At 50.1% G+C, this 14,879-nt stretch overlaps 1 protein-coding gene and 1 long non-coding RNA gene across 2 annotated transcripts in view; one reads left to right on the forward strand and one right to left on the reverse strand.

Moving 5' to 3' along the window:
• The window catches only part of LOC140425030 (uncharacterized), a 52,560-nt gene extending 39,881 nt beyond the window's left edge, over positions 1-12,679 (reverse strand). The window contains exon 1 of the long non-coding RNA XR_011947744.1: positions 12,594-12,679. This is a non-coding gene — a long non-coding RNA (uncharacterized lncRNA). The remainder of the gene's footprint in view (positions 1-12,593) is intronic.
• Positions 1-14,879, forward strand: part of cntnap2a (contactin associated protein 2a) — a 2,812,093-nt gene that overhangs the window by 2,178,174 nt on the left and 619,040 nt on the right. The window lies entirely within an intron of this gene.

Raw genomic sequence — 14,879 nt, forward strand, 5'->3', positions numbered from 1 at the left:
GAGCGTTACAACGTCAACGTCATGACGTGCCCGAACTGTGGCACCGCCCTCTTAAAGCGGCAATGCCCTGCAAGATGCAGGCGATGTTTAAATTATGGGAAGCCTGGCCATTATGCAGCCTTGTGCAGGTCTGCACCTCCGATCGTGGGCCAGCGACCCCAGTTCCAACGCAAACAAGTTTGAAGTGTGCAGCAAGAGCTGCTGGATTTGGAACCTGGTAACACCACAGATCCTGAGGACGACTGCCTGGAGTCCCCATATCGTGAGGGCATCATTACCACGTATGACAAGGCCTCCTCAAATTCAGCAACACGCCTCCCCATCCTCAACGTGGTTCTGCGGACGAATGGCATGCTGTCGTACAAGTCAACCTATGCAGCATCCGGTTCAAGCTGGGCACTGGTGCTTCAGCCAATCTCATATCTCAAGCAGATCTCGCTCACATGCATAGGCAGCCAAACATTCTTCTGCCGGCCTGCTAGCTGCTTGATTATAATGGCAATGCCATTACTGCGTTAGGGTCTTGTCACCTGCATGTCTCCAACAAGTCCATCAAAGCCACACTGCGATTCAAAATCGTCAAGCCTGACAAGGCTTCCCTGCTTGGTGCCCATGCATGCAAGCTACTCAAACTTGTCCAGCGCCTACATGCCATGTCCTCTGCCAATATGAATCTTCAGGCTGACATTGATGAAATCCTGTCACAATACCCGGATGTGTTCAGTGGGATGGGCACGCTGCCGTACCGCTACAAAATCTTACTCAGGCCTGATGCCACGCCTGTGATCCATGCACCACGCCGGGTGCCGGCTCCTCTGAAGGAACGTTTAAAGGCACAGCTGCAGGAGCTCCAAGACCAGGGTATAATCTCTAAAGTGATGGAATCGACTGACTGGGTCAGCTCGATGGTCTGTGTGAAGAAGACCTCTGGAGAAGTGGTTATTGCTGAACCACTAGTTTGGCCTTTGAAAAAAATAATTTGATATTTTTGTAGTGTTGTTAAACGTTGTCACCACTATGTTAATTACTATGTATTTTGCACACAATTATTTTTCAAATGCTTTCATGATATTTCAGCTCCTTCATTTGCCCCAGGTGTATCTTCCAATTTCATTTTGTGCCATCTTTCAATGGTGATTTGTTTTTGGTACTTTATATTTCACGGCTGTACGTTTGATTGTCCATGGGAGTTCTTTAATTGTGATTGGGTGCTTGGAAATCTTGATGCCATCACTGTTACATTTGTTCTCTTTCTCTTCCTGTCTATCGCTGTCTCTCTCTCTCTCAAGGTGCCAAGCCCTAAGAGGGCCTTGGTGAGCATGAACTTTTATGTGTTGGTCCATGCAAGGTACTGCAGTGGTTTGTCATCACCTTCTGCAGATGGCTGATCAGGAATCAGTTCCGTTCTTACCGCCTGCCGCAGGCCTATGTTGAAAAGATTTCCAAACTCTTACTCAAATTGTTCGGACTAGTTATGAACATCCTTCTTGGCCATCAAGTCTTCGGGTGGGAATTGTGGGCATCATGGTGTCATCCAAAAATCAGTTTCCCGACGGCGTAAAAATAGATCGCGATTGACTGCTCCCAACTTTAATGGCGGGTCAGGTAGGCTGCCATCCCATGTTGGGAACTGCATTTGCGTAAATTAAATGTCATGAACAATCATTAAAAAGACAGCTCACATGAGTCATGCCCTTACTCCCAATCAAAAGGTTGCGCTAGCAGCTAATTAGTCCCGAATGATTCATGACCAGGTAAAAGTTACTTGCACCTGATGATCTGCATGTCACTCATGACTTTGAGGTATGTTTGCCTACCTTTCCTTGCGCTGTGCTTGTGGCTGCTCCGACTCCATTCGAGGCTGTGCAGGCAAGACCAACGGAGGGCTGCAGGGCAAAGGTTTGATTCGGAGATGGATGGTGAAACAAAGCAGAGGCAAGGGACTAGGTAAGGGACGACCGGGGAACAAGAGCACAGACACATGGCTAGAAGGAAGGAGGAGGCTGCAAAAGCTTACACACAGACACCTGACTGGGAAGGTGGAGGGTGGGGGTGGAACTATTCAGGACCCAAAAGTGCAAACAGTCCTGAGCAAGAACACAATAAGTACTTGGGGCCATGAAGCATTAGTCGTGTGGCTCTGTACCGCAATTTAGAGGGTTGCGTTTGGAATGGTTATGCTAGTCCCAGTCCTGGGAGGGAGAGGGCCTGTCGGTCCTGTATCAGTCATGCTCAACATGATGTGTGCAGGACATGGTCAACGCCTCACGCATGCCAGTTTGGGGGGCTTCATTCTGGACCACAGCTGGCATAGTTTTAGTCAGGAGAGGCATCTGCAGCCTGTCGATGGGAAAGATGTATTGTTGGGGTGGGCAGTCGATGGTCTCATTGGAGGCTCTTTGTAAGTCACTGTGCAATAGGCCTCAATGAGGAGAGGTCAGGTCTATATGGGGCATCAGGACATCAACATCAAATGGCTCAGGGGAGGGCAGGAATATCCATGGTGATAATGATGGGATCAAGGATTAGAGGGGAAAGAAGAGAATGATTGGAAGGAGGGAAACCTGAATATGATGCTCCTCCAGCATTATGGGATTTCCACAGTCAAAAGGGGAGGGGAGGGGGGGGAGGGGCACGTGGCACAGTGGTTAGCACTGGGACTGCGGCACTGACGACCCGGGTTCGATTCCCGGCCCTGGGTCACTGTCCGTGTGGAGTTTGCACATTCCCCCATGTCTACGTGGGTTTCACCCCCACATCCCAAAGATGTGCAGGTTAGGTAGATTGGCCACGCTAAATTGCACCTTAATTGGAAAAAAATAATTGGGTACGCCTAAATTTTTTTTTAAAAGGGGAGGGTCAAATCTGGTCTGGTAATAGAACTGGTAATGAAAGATTTGCCAGAGGTGAGCTCTCAGGGCTTATGAGGGAAGTTGACCACGACAGTATTGGGCCAATTTCCAGATTTCCTAATGGAGGAGAAGGCACAGTTGAGAAATGATAGGAGCAGTCAAATGCCAACTTAGGGAATTTGACTTCTTAACTCTTATTGTGCATTCCATGTGAAAATATAATCCTGATTCAGACCACTGTACAATTGCCTTGCAAAGACTCTTTGTCCCACTCATGGGAAATCCCGTGTATCAAAAGGAATCAATAGAAAAGGAGACATGGGCCAAATGTTGCTCTGAATCTTGCAGCTGGCAGTTTCAGATATGGAAACCCTCACCCGTCTCAAACAAATTCTCATTCCATCACTCCAAGTCGGGACTGTTGTATAATCCAAACGATACAAGCGGAGAGTGCCCAGCCTGAGACTTATAGCGCCTAGCAGAACTCCTTTAGATCCAAGGCCCTGGGCTGGATTCTCCAGTCACTGACGCAGCAATCGTGTTCAGCGATCAGCCATAAAATCAAAGTTCCCGACCAAATCGGGGGGCGCCGCGTCCGCAATGCTCCACCCCCTCCAAAGCAGCATACTTGGAGAGTACTCCGCGCCATGTATCGACACCTCAGGACATTGCCTTAGGCCCGCCCCCCCAATGCTCCGTCCCCGATTGGCTGAGTTCCCGACGGCGGGGGACACGTGTGGTCTCATCCATCGGGAACTCGCCGTGGCGGCTGCAGACTCAGTCCAGCGCCGCCACAGTCAGGGGAGGGCTGATCCACGGGCAGGGGGAGGGACTTCATCAGGGGTTAGGGGCACTGTTGGGAGGTGGTCTGGGGCGCGCGAACCGGCCGAAGAGGGGGAGTATTTTGCGGGCCAGGTCCGCAAGCGGCTGGCGCCATGTTGCTTGCGCGGCCACGGACCTGGCAATTCTCCGGGTCGTATCGGCAGCTAGAGCCAGGTGCTCTAAGTTGCCTTCCTGCTAGCCCCCAGCAAAATGGGGAATCGGTGGCCATTTATTCTGGCGTAAAACGGCACCATTCCCACGCCGGCATGGGGACAGAGCCTCAGAATGGGAGAATCCAGTCCCCTGTTTCAAAGCACTGTCATTGGAGTTGCACACACCGAGGTGTGTCTTTGCATTTGTGGAGGGCGCGGGTGAACACTGTGAGAGCTCTATATCTAATGGGCCCTCTAGATCCTCTTCAAAGGTGATCAGGGGTGAGGTTGAAGGGCTGGCTGCCAGTAGGCCTCTTCTGTTGGTCCTTCTGGTGTCTTTCAAAGAGAAAAGAAATCATTAGTGATTTGCTGCATAGTTATGTTGCTATTCATTCATGGGACTTACTTGCTAGGCCAGTATATATTCCCCATCCCTAATTACCCTTGAGAAGGTGGTAGTGAGCTGCCTTCTTGATCTGCTGCAGTCCCAGGGATGTAGGTACACCCACAGTGCTATTAGGGAGGGAAATTCCTTGATTTTGATCCAAAGGCAGTGAAGGAACGACAATATATTTCCAAGTCAGGATCATTAGGCAAACAAAGGTTGTTTTAAGGTATTTATAGTTGTATTGGTTAACATAAAAAATACGATGTTGCGGCAAATCTCTGCCCGCATTGCACCCAGCACACATCCCGCTATTCCTGGAGAATAGTAGAGAACCCCTTAACGTAATTCCCGCCGGGCACAGAACGAAGCGTGCTGTTCCTGGCCCACTGCACTGGATGCATTATTTAAACTTATTTAAATATGCATTTCTAGGTTTCGGCCAGAGACTCCCAGTTTTTGGATCCACTACACCTGCCAGCTCAGCATGAGGCTGACGAGAATCACTACTGGTCTCCATGAACTGAGCCATTGGAGCCCCCGGGTGGGCGGAAACAGGAAATGGAAATGCTCTGGCACTGCCCACTATAATCCTGACACCCTGGTAGTACTAACCCACCCGGTTGTCACTGCCAGGATACCGTGGGCAGTGCCGGGGTGTCAAGGGCCAAGGCTAGTGAAAGGGGCCTGAGAAGGGGCATGGCCTTGCAAGAGGGAATTGAGGGGGATTCTGAAGGGGGGGGGGGCTGAAGGGGCGATAGGGATGGGGTTCTGAAATGGTGGGGGCCTAGAGGGCGGCATTTGACGACCCTATAATCGGTTGTCAGTCATTTGGGGGAGGCCAGTGATATCAGCAATGGGGGTACCTGATGCCTGTGATTGGAGGGAGGGGGGTCTCTGCCGGTGAGTAGAAGGGGTGTGCGGAAGGGTTGTCTCAAGATCTGGACACCCTTTAAAAATTTCACCCTAATCTCTGAGGAGCCAGCCTGGCCGGCATCTTTAGGTCCTGCACATCCAGGCGGGAATGTCCCTAAGCTCCCAAAAAATGATGAAGTGTGGGTGCGGTGCGATGGGAACTGCTGCGGAACAGCTGGCGGGGGTCTCAGCAGTTTTCCAGCCCTAAATAACACTTAGTCACTTTATGGTGCACCGTCTCCTGCTGCCAACAAACACGCAGCTGGGAGGCCAGAGAATCCTGCCCCGTATGTTTTAATTTTTAAATAAAATGTGGAGGAACAGTTACAGGACTGCTAATTAGTTTAACAAGAAAAAAAGATTTAAAAAACATGAAAAGGTGGATTATTATACAATACTCCTTTACTCTCTTCCTCAGCTTAATCATTACACATGTAGGAGGATTAACATGGATTACAAACTACATCTAAATCTGCAATGGTCTCGTTAATACAAAGTCCCTTTTAAGCATACAAGATGACTGTAGGTAAATCTATCCACTACTCTGAACCCCAAGTGAATACTTGTGGATGTCTCCTCAGAATCACCCCAGATGATTGTCTCGTGAGAGTTTCCAAATTTCACTCGCATAAAACACTTTAAAATCTTCCCGCCATATAATAATGCTTTCTGCCTCAATGTTTGCATTTTGAAATCTCGACCAGGTTTTCCAAATGACACTTTTAAACACAGCTCCACTCCACCTTTAACAGTCAATCCAGCCCAAGATTTTACACCTACTCCTTTGGAATTTCTTTGACTTGACTTCTGTGCAAAGCAGCTCACAATTGTTTTAACTCTCAATTCCAAGGCTGTATAAAAATTACACCAAGGGCAGGATTCTCCGAACCCCCGCCGGGTCGGAGAATCCCCGGGGGGCGGCGCGAATCCCGCCCCGATGCCGGTTGCCATATTCTCCAGCGCCGGTTTACGGGCGGGGCGGGGATCACACCACGCCGGTCAGGGGCCGTTGGCAGCGCCCACCCCCAGCAATTCTCCGGGCCCCAATGGGCCGAACGGCCGTCCATTTCTGGCCAGTCCCACCGGCGTGGATTAGACATGGTCCCACACGGCGGTACCTGGCAGGTAAGTCGGCTGGTGCGGTCCTCGGGGGGGCGCGGGGGGATCCGACCCCGGGGGGGGGGACCCACCGTGGCCTGGGCCCCGATCGGGGCCCTGCGGGCGGGCCTGTGCCGTGGGGGTACTCCTTCCTTCCACGCCAGCCTCTGTAGGGCTCCGCCATGGCCAGTGCGGAGAAGACAACCCCCTGCACATGCACCAGAATACGCCGGCCAGTCTGCACATGCGCGGAACCACGCCGGCAATTCTGCGCATGCGCGAGATCACACCGGCCCTTCGACGCATGCGCTAACTCGCGTTGTCCCTTCGGTGCCCGCTGGCGTGGGGCCAACCCCTCCAGCGTCCACCTAGCCCCTTGAAGTGCGGAGAATTCCGCACTTTCGGGGGCTGGTGACGCCGGAGTGCCTCGCGCAGGTTTTCCTACTGCCGTGGGGACTTGGTCCCTGCACAGGAGAATCCCACCTCAAATGTTTCATCTACCTCTGGAATCTTTTGTCCCCCTTTAAATCTATTTATTGTTTAGGCCTCTTTAACTCAGAACACTTTGTTTACTCTTCCTAGAACTTTTCTTAACCACACCTTGGTCTCTGTTCCGTTAACTCCAGACTTCTTGGACACTTCTCTTAATTTCTCTAATTTCCTTAACTATCTGCTCTTCAGGGGCGTCATTCTCCGCCGGCGGGAGTCTCCGTTTTGCCGGCGCCGGGGGGTTTCCCAACGGCTTGGGGCTGCCCCACAATGGGAAACCCCATTGACCGGCCGGTGTTACGGAGACTCCCGCCGGCCGGTCGGGGCAGAAATGTGGCGGGGCGGGTAGGAGAATTTCGCCCCAGATCTCTGCAATTGTTTTCTTTACAATTACTCCATGGTGTGAGAGGGACGTTCCCTCTCTAGCCTTCTTGATCAACTGCTTCTAACAGAACTTTGAGAGCTGCCTGCTCTCTCACTGCTTATCTCCAACTGCGTATTGAATTAGCTAAATTAAAACTCAAAAGCTTCTTTGCCTTACAAGGGATTCTCTGCTCCTGCTCCTGTCAATGGAAATTCCCACTGAAGTCACCCCACAGGAACCCACGGCGGGGATGCAGAACATCCTGCTGCCAGCGAACGGCCAAAGAATTCTGGCTACGGTCTTTTGAGTCAGTGTTCCATTCTGGAATCTTCCCATCCAGTTATAACATCAACTGGGATTGTAACCGGATGGTGACTGACTCAGGAAACAACTTCCAGGTGGCAATGCACTCATTTGTATGCGGCCCCTGTTCTTCTATATGGTAGCGGAAATAGGTTTGGAAGGCACTGCCTGAGGAACTCTGAAATTTATCACATTCAGCCCAGTGGTAGTATCACACATCAGAATGGAGGGTCTCTGCAATGTGAAGATGGGACTTTGTCTCCACAGGGACTACGCAGTGGTCACTCCTTCCGATACTGTCATCGACAAATACATCTGCAGTTGGCTGGTTCATGAGGGTAAGGTCATGTATGTTTCTCCCTCGCGTTGATTCTTTCACCACCTGCTGCAGACCTGGTAGTGAAAGGTCTGGTAAATTCAGATGCTACCATCTGCCATGATGGGATTTGGAACCGAATCCCCAGAGCATTACCCTGGACCTCTGGATTATTAGACCAGTGACAATACCACCACGCCGCCACCATCTCCCCCTTGCACTCATAGTTTCATTGGGTGAACGATGATCTGGTGATAGGTCCTCATTTGCTTGCAAGACACCGTTCTTACCCTTGACACAGGGACAGTCCATGTCCTCAGTGGCTAGCTCTGCCACACACTCTCCAATCTGAGGGCCCTCACCTCAGGCAATCCCCATCCAGTCTGGGACATCCCCCTTTTACATAGAACATACAGAGCAGAAGGAGGCCATTCGGCCCATCGAGTCTGCACCGACCCACTTAAGCCCTCACTTCCACCCTATCCCCGTAACCCAATAACCCCTGCTAACATTTTTGGTGACTAAGGGCAATTTATCATGGCCAATGGATTCCTTTGCTTTCCATTTCCCTTAAATTGGTTACTTAACAAACTCTGGACAATGGTTAAAATCCAATGGTATTAATGATATTTCTTCCTGGCTTAAAAATGACACCGAGGACACAGTTTAAGGGGAACCTTTAACTGCAAGACAGAGCAGGTGTCAGTGCATGTAAGGGGATAAGAGGGAAAGGGAGCAGTTACAAAATGCTGGTAAGTCAGCAACCTGGCAGAATGTCAACAATACCCACATTTAACTGGGACACATTTCCAAACAAGTGGAGAACCCTCATGGAATCTGTGGGTCTGAGATTTAAATATGTAAAAAGCCAGTGGTTTGCTGCTTCAACCCTGGTTTGTGACTGACTGCCAGAATAGAACATAGAACATAGAACAATACAGCGCAGTACAGGCCCTTCGGCCCACGATGTTGCACCGAAACAAAAGCCATCTAACCTACACTATACCATTATCATCCATATGTTTATCCAATAAACTTTTAAATGCCCTCAATGTTGGCGAGTTCACTACTGTATCAGGTAGGGCATTCCACGGCCTCACTACTCTTTGCGTAAAGAACCTACCTCTGACCTCTGTCCTATATCTATTACCCCTCAGTTTAAAGTTATGTCCCCTCGTGCCAGCCATTTCCATCCGCGGGAGAAGGCTCTCACTGTCCACCCTATCCAACCCCCTAATCATTTGTATGCCTCTATTAAGTCTCCTCTTAACCTTCTTCTCTCCAACGAAAACAACCTCAAGTCCATCAGCCTTTCCTCATAAGATTTTCCCTCCATACCAGGCAACATCCTGGTAAATCTCCTCTGCACCCGCTCCAAAGCCTCCACGTCCTTCCTATAATGCGGTGACCAGAACTGTACGCAATACTCCAAATGCGGCCGTACCAGAGTTCTGTACAGCTGCAACATCACCTCCTGACTCCGGAACTCAATCCCTCTACCAATAAAGGCCAACACTCCATAGGCCTTCTTCACCACCCTATCAACCTGGGTGGCAACTTTCAGGGATCTATGTACATGGACACCTAGATCCCTCTGCTCATCCACACTTTCAAGAACTTTTCCATTAGCCAAATATTCCACATTCCTGTTATTCCTTCCAAAGTGAATCACCTCACACTTCTCTACATTAAACTCCATTTGCCACCTCTCAGCCCAGCTCTGCAGCTTATCTATATCCCACTGTAACCTGCTACTTCCTTCCACACTATCGACAACACCACCGACTTTAGTATCGTCTGCAAATTTACTCACCCACCCTTCTGCACCTTCCTCTAGGTCATTGATAAAAATGACAAACAGCAACGGCCCCAGAACAGATCCTTGTGGTACTCCACTTGTGACTGAACTCCATTCTGAACATTTCCCATCAACCACCACCCTCTGTCTTCTTTCAGCTAGCCAATTTCTGATCCACATCTCTAAATCACCCTCAATCCCCAGCCTCCGTATTTTCTGCAATAGCCTACCGTGGGGAACCTTATCAAACGTTTTGCTGAAATCCATATACACCACATCAACTGCTCTACCCTCGTCTACCTGTTCAGTCACCTTCTCAAAGAACTCGATAAGGTTTGTGAGGCATGACCTACCCTTCACAAAGCCATGCTGACTATCCCTGATCATATTATTCCTATCTAGATGATTATAAGTCTTGTCTCTTATAATCCCCTCCAAGACTTTACCCACTACAGACGTGAGGCTCACCGGTCTATAGTTGCCGGGGTTGTCTCTGCTCCCCTTTTTGAACAAAGGGACCACATTTGCTATCCTCCAGTCCTCTGGCACTATTCCTGTAGCCAATGATGACATAAAAATCAAAGCCAATGGTCCAGCAATCTCTTCCCTGGCCTCCCAGAGAATCCTAGGATAAATCCCATCAGGTCCCGGGGACTTATCTATTTTCAGCCTGTCCAGAATTGCCAACACCTCTTCCCTACGTACCTCAATGCCATCTAATCTATTTACCTGGAGCTCAGCATTCTCCTCCACAACATTATCTTTTTCCTGAGTGAATACTGACGAAAAATATTCATTTAGTATCTCGCCTATCTCTTCAGACTCTACACACAACTTCCCATCCCTGTCCTTGACTGGTCCTACTCTTTCCCTAGTCATTCGTTTATTCCTGACATACCTATAGAAAGCTTTTGGGTTTTCCTTGATCCTTCCTGCCAAATACTTCTCATGTCCCCTCCTTGCTCGTCTTAGCTCTCTCTTTAGATCCTTCCTCGCTACCTTGTAACTATCCATCGCCCCAACTGAAACTTCACACCTCATCTTCACATAGGCCTCCTTCTTCCTCTTAACAAGAGATTCCACTTCTTTGGTAAACCACGGTTCCCTCGCTCGGCACCTTCCTCCCTGCCTGACCGGTACATACTTATCAAGAACACGCAGTAGCTGATCCTTGAACAAGCTCCACTTATCCAGTGTGTCCAACACTTGCAGCCTACTTCTCCACCTTATCCCCCCCAAGTCACGTCTAATGGCATCATAATTTCCCTTCCCCCAGCTATAACTCTTGCCCTGCGGTGTATACTTATCCCTTTCCATCCTTAACGTAAACGTCACCGAATTGTGGTCACTGTCCCCAAAGTGCTCACCTACCTCCAAATCCAACACCTGGCCTGGTTCATTACCCAAAACCAAATCCAATGTGGCCTCGCCTCTTGTTGGCCTGTCAACAAACTGTGTCAGGAAACCCTCCTGCACACACTGTACAAAAAACGACCCATCTAATGTACTCGAACTATATCTTTTCCAGTCAATATTTGGAAAGTTAAAGTCTCCCATAATAACTACCCTGTTACTTTCGCTCTTATCCAGGATCATCCTCGCCATCCTTTCCTCTACATCCCTAGAACTATTTGGAGGCCTATAGAAGACTCCCAACAGTGTGACCTCTCCTTTCATGTTTCTAACCTCAGCCCATACTACCTCGGAAGATGAGTCCCCATCTAGCATCCTCTCCGCCACCGTAATACTGCTCTTGACTAGCAGCGCCACACCTCCCCCTCTTTTGCCTCCTTCTCTGAGCTTACTAAAACACCTAAACCCCGGAACCTGCAACATCCATTCCTGTCCCTGCTCTATCCATGTCTCCGAAATGGCCACAACATCGAAGTCCCAGGTACCAACCCATGCTGCCAGTTCCCCTACCTTATTTCGTATACTCCTGGCATTGAAGTAGACACACTTCAAACCACCTACCTGAACACTGGCCCCCTCCTGCGACGTCAAATCTGAGCTCCTGACCTCTATACTCTCATTCTCCCTTACCCTAAAACTACAATCCAGGTTCCCATGCCCCTGCTGCATTAGTTTAAACCCCCCCAAAGAGCACTAACAAATCTCCCCCCCAGGATATTTGTGCCCCTCAGGTTCAGATGTAGACCATCCTGTCTGTAGAGGTCCCACCTTCCCCAGAAAGAGCCCCAGTTATCCAGAAATCTGAATCCCTCCCGCCTGCACCATCCCTGTAGCCACGTGTTTAATTGCTCTCTCTCCCTATTCCTCATCTCACTATCACGTGGCACGGGCAACAACCCAGAGATAACAACTCTGTTTGTTCTAGTTCTGAGCTTCCATCCTAGCTCCCTGAAAGCCTGCCTGACATCCTTATCCCCTTTCCTACCTATGTCGTTAGTGCCAATGTGGACCACGACTTGGGGCTGCTCCCCCTCCCCTTAAGGACCCGGAAAACACGATCCGAGACATCACGTACCCTTGCACCTGGGAGGCAACATACCAAACGTAAGTCTCTCACGCTCCCACAAAATCTCCTATCTGTGCCCCTGACTATCGAGTCCCCAATTACTAATGCTCTGCTCCTCTCCCCCTTCCCTTCTGAGCAACAGGGACAGACTCCGTGCCAGAGGCCCGTACCCCATGGCTTACCCCTGGTAAGTCCCCCCCCCCACAAGTATCCAAAGCGGTATACTTGTTTCTCAGGGGAACGACCGCAGGGGATCCCTGCACTGACTGTTTTTTCCCAGTCCCTCTTACAGTTACCCATCTATCTCCAATCTTTGGTGTAACTAATTCCCTGAAGCTGCTATCTATGACCCCCTCTGCCTCCCGAATGATCCGAAGTTCTTCCAACTCCAGCTCCAGTTCCCTAACTCGGTCTTGGAGGAGCTGGAGATGGCAGCACTTCCTGCAGGTAAAATCAGCAGGGACACTAACGGCATCCCTCACCTCAAACATCCTGCAGGATGAACATTGCGCTCCCTTCCCTGCCATCCCTCTAACTTTCTACCAAGATCTGGCTAACAACTAAATTAAATTTTTTATTTCAAAAAAATATTAATAACAATAATAAAATATGGTACTTACCTCACACCAATGGGTTTCCTCTCCACCAGAATTTATTGGTGAGGGTCTTGCCAGAAGTCCACGGGTCGACTTCCTGTTCCCACCTTAAACACTAAAACTTAAAAAAAAATTTAAAGGAGAGACTTACCTCCCAGAAATCACTTCCGCGCTACCCCCGCTGAAATGGACTAGCCTGCTCCACTCCTGCTGAAATCGACTTGGCCTGCAAGGTAAGTAAGTTGTTAATCAGTACTTACCTCACCCAGGCTGCGACCTTTTAAACGGTCCACTCTGCCTCGCAGCTCCCGCGCTGTTTCTAAGGTCCCAGCTCTCACTCCCGAACTAAACAGCTGACCTGCAAGGTAAGTAAGTTAATCAGTACTTACCTCACCCAGGCAGCGACCTTTTAAACGGTCCCCTCTGCCTCGCAGCTCCCGCGCTTTTTTAAATTCCCGCGCTGTTTCTAAGGTCCCAGCTCTCACTCCCGAACTAAACAGCTGACCTGCAAGGTAAGTAAGTTAATCAGTACTTACCTCACCCAGGCAGCGACCTTTTAAACGGTCCCCTCTGCCTCGCAGCTCCCGCGCTGTTTCTAAGGTCCCAGCTCTCACTCCCGAACTAAACAGCTGACCTGCAAGGTAAGTAAGTTAATCAGTCAATGATGAGGTATGTGAGGCTAAGGCTGGAATTTTTCAGCCCTGTCATGGTATGCTCCCCGTGGCGGATACAACGAGCCATTCAAACATCCATTAACTTTGGCGGGGCCAGAAAATTCCAGCATTTGTCATTATTCCATCGCACATTTACTTTTGTATGGTCGTGGCAAGAGATAGTGACGATGGGAGGTGGAATTCAAGAGTTTTCTGGCCAAGTCCAAACAGAGATCTTACCACCTTTCAGCAAGGAAAGCATATTCAGTTGTTTAATTGTAGCAGAGTAGCTTTAGTACATGTTACAGGGGATCAGTTTCAGAGTTTGTTTCTGAATGCCTTTGCGCCTGTTCACATGCTATTTGGTAAGCCCAGCATTCCAAAGAGGCACTGCATATTTTTCAATCATGGGACCTACATCACAACAGAGTGAGTGGGTCAGTTTGAGATACGTAGCGATGCTTTGAAGATGTAATTTCTTCAGCTTCATCTCTTATACATTTCACAACTTGGGGGGAATTTTATACTGGCGTGCGCTGCGAGCTCAAACGTGATGTGGGCGCAAAATCCCGCTGTGGTAGTCGGTATTAGGGGTATTACGGTTACCAGGTTGATGCTGTAAGACCATTGGTGTGGGAGGTACATGAGTCAGCAATATCATTGGTGAAGCCTGCCTGCTGGTTCCACCCAGTGAGAATATAAGAGCCTGTGTCTCCCTAACAGCTGCATTCTGTACCTGCGCTGCTGGGGGAAACATCTCGTCCAATGAAGCCTTCAATTGTCATCCAATCTCGCTTCTGGAGTTATTGATCGAGCATCAATGTATTGGACTAGATTTTAAAGAATGGAGCTCCGAATCAAGCCGGAGTACCTGCAATTCAGGCCCCACGTGGCAAACTCAGCGGCATCCTTCAAACACTGGCTGCCGTGCTTCAAAGTGTACCTCAAGACGGCCACGACTGCACCTACGGAGGACCAGAAACTGCACGTTCTCCACTCGAGGGTGAGCCCAGAGATCTACACCCTCATCGAGGATGCGGACGATTTTGAGGCCGCAATGACCCTGCTGAAAGGACACTATATTCATCCAGTAAACCAGGTCTACGTCCGACATCTGCTAGCGACGAGGCGACAAATCCCCGGGGAATCGCTGGAGGAATTCTACCATGCGCTCCTGGTGTTAGGTAGGAACTGTGACTGCCCGCAAGTATCAGCCAGCGACCACACAGAATCTTCGATCCGGGACGCATTCGTTGCAGGTATGCTGTCCTCCCAATACCGCCAGCGGCTGCTAGAAAAAGAGACACTAGGCCGCAAGGAGGCACGGGCCCTTGCTAGCTCCCTGGATGTGGCCTCCCGAAACGCCCGCGCATCCGCCCCCGACCGCTCGGCAGCCCCTTGGGCAGCGTGGAACCCCCCCGTGGCCGACTCCAATGCATCCCCCATCCACCCACAAGCTTGTGCTGCGCAACTACCAGGCAACCCCGGGGGGCCCCACTGCTATTTTTGCAGGCAAGCCAAGCGCCCCCGGCAGCGCTGCCTGGCCCACTCCTCCACCTGCAAAGGGTGCAGCAAAAAGAGCCATTTTGTGGCGGTATGCCAGGCCCGGGCAGTCGCTGCGGTCTCCGGGGGCGAACCGGTACCACCACCCCGACTC

Source organism: Scyliorhinus torazame, chromosome 6 (genome assembly GCF_047496885.1).
Source record: "Scyliorhinus torazame isolate Kashiwa2021f chromosome 6, sScyTor2.1, whole genome shotgun sequence".
Taxonomy (NCBI): domain Eukaryota; kingdom Metazoa; phylum Chordata; class Chondrichthyes; order Carcharhiniformes; family Scyliorhinidae; genus Scyliorhinus; species Scyliorhinus torazame.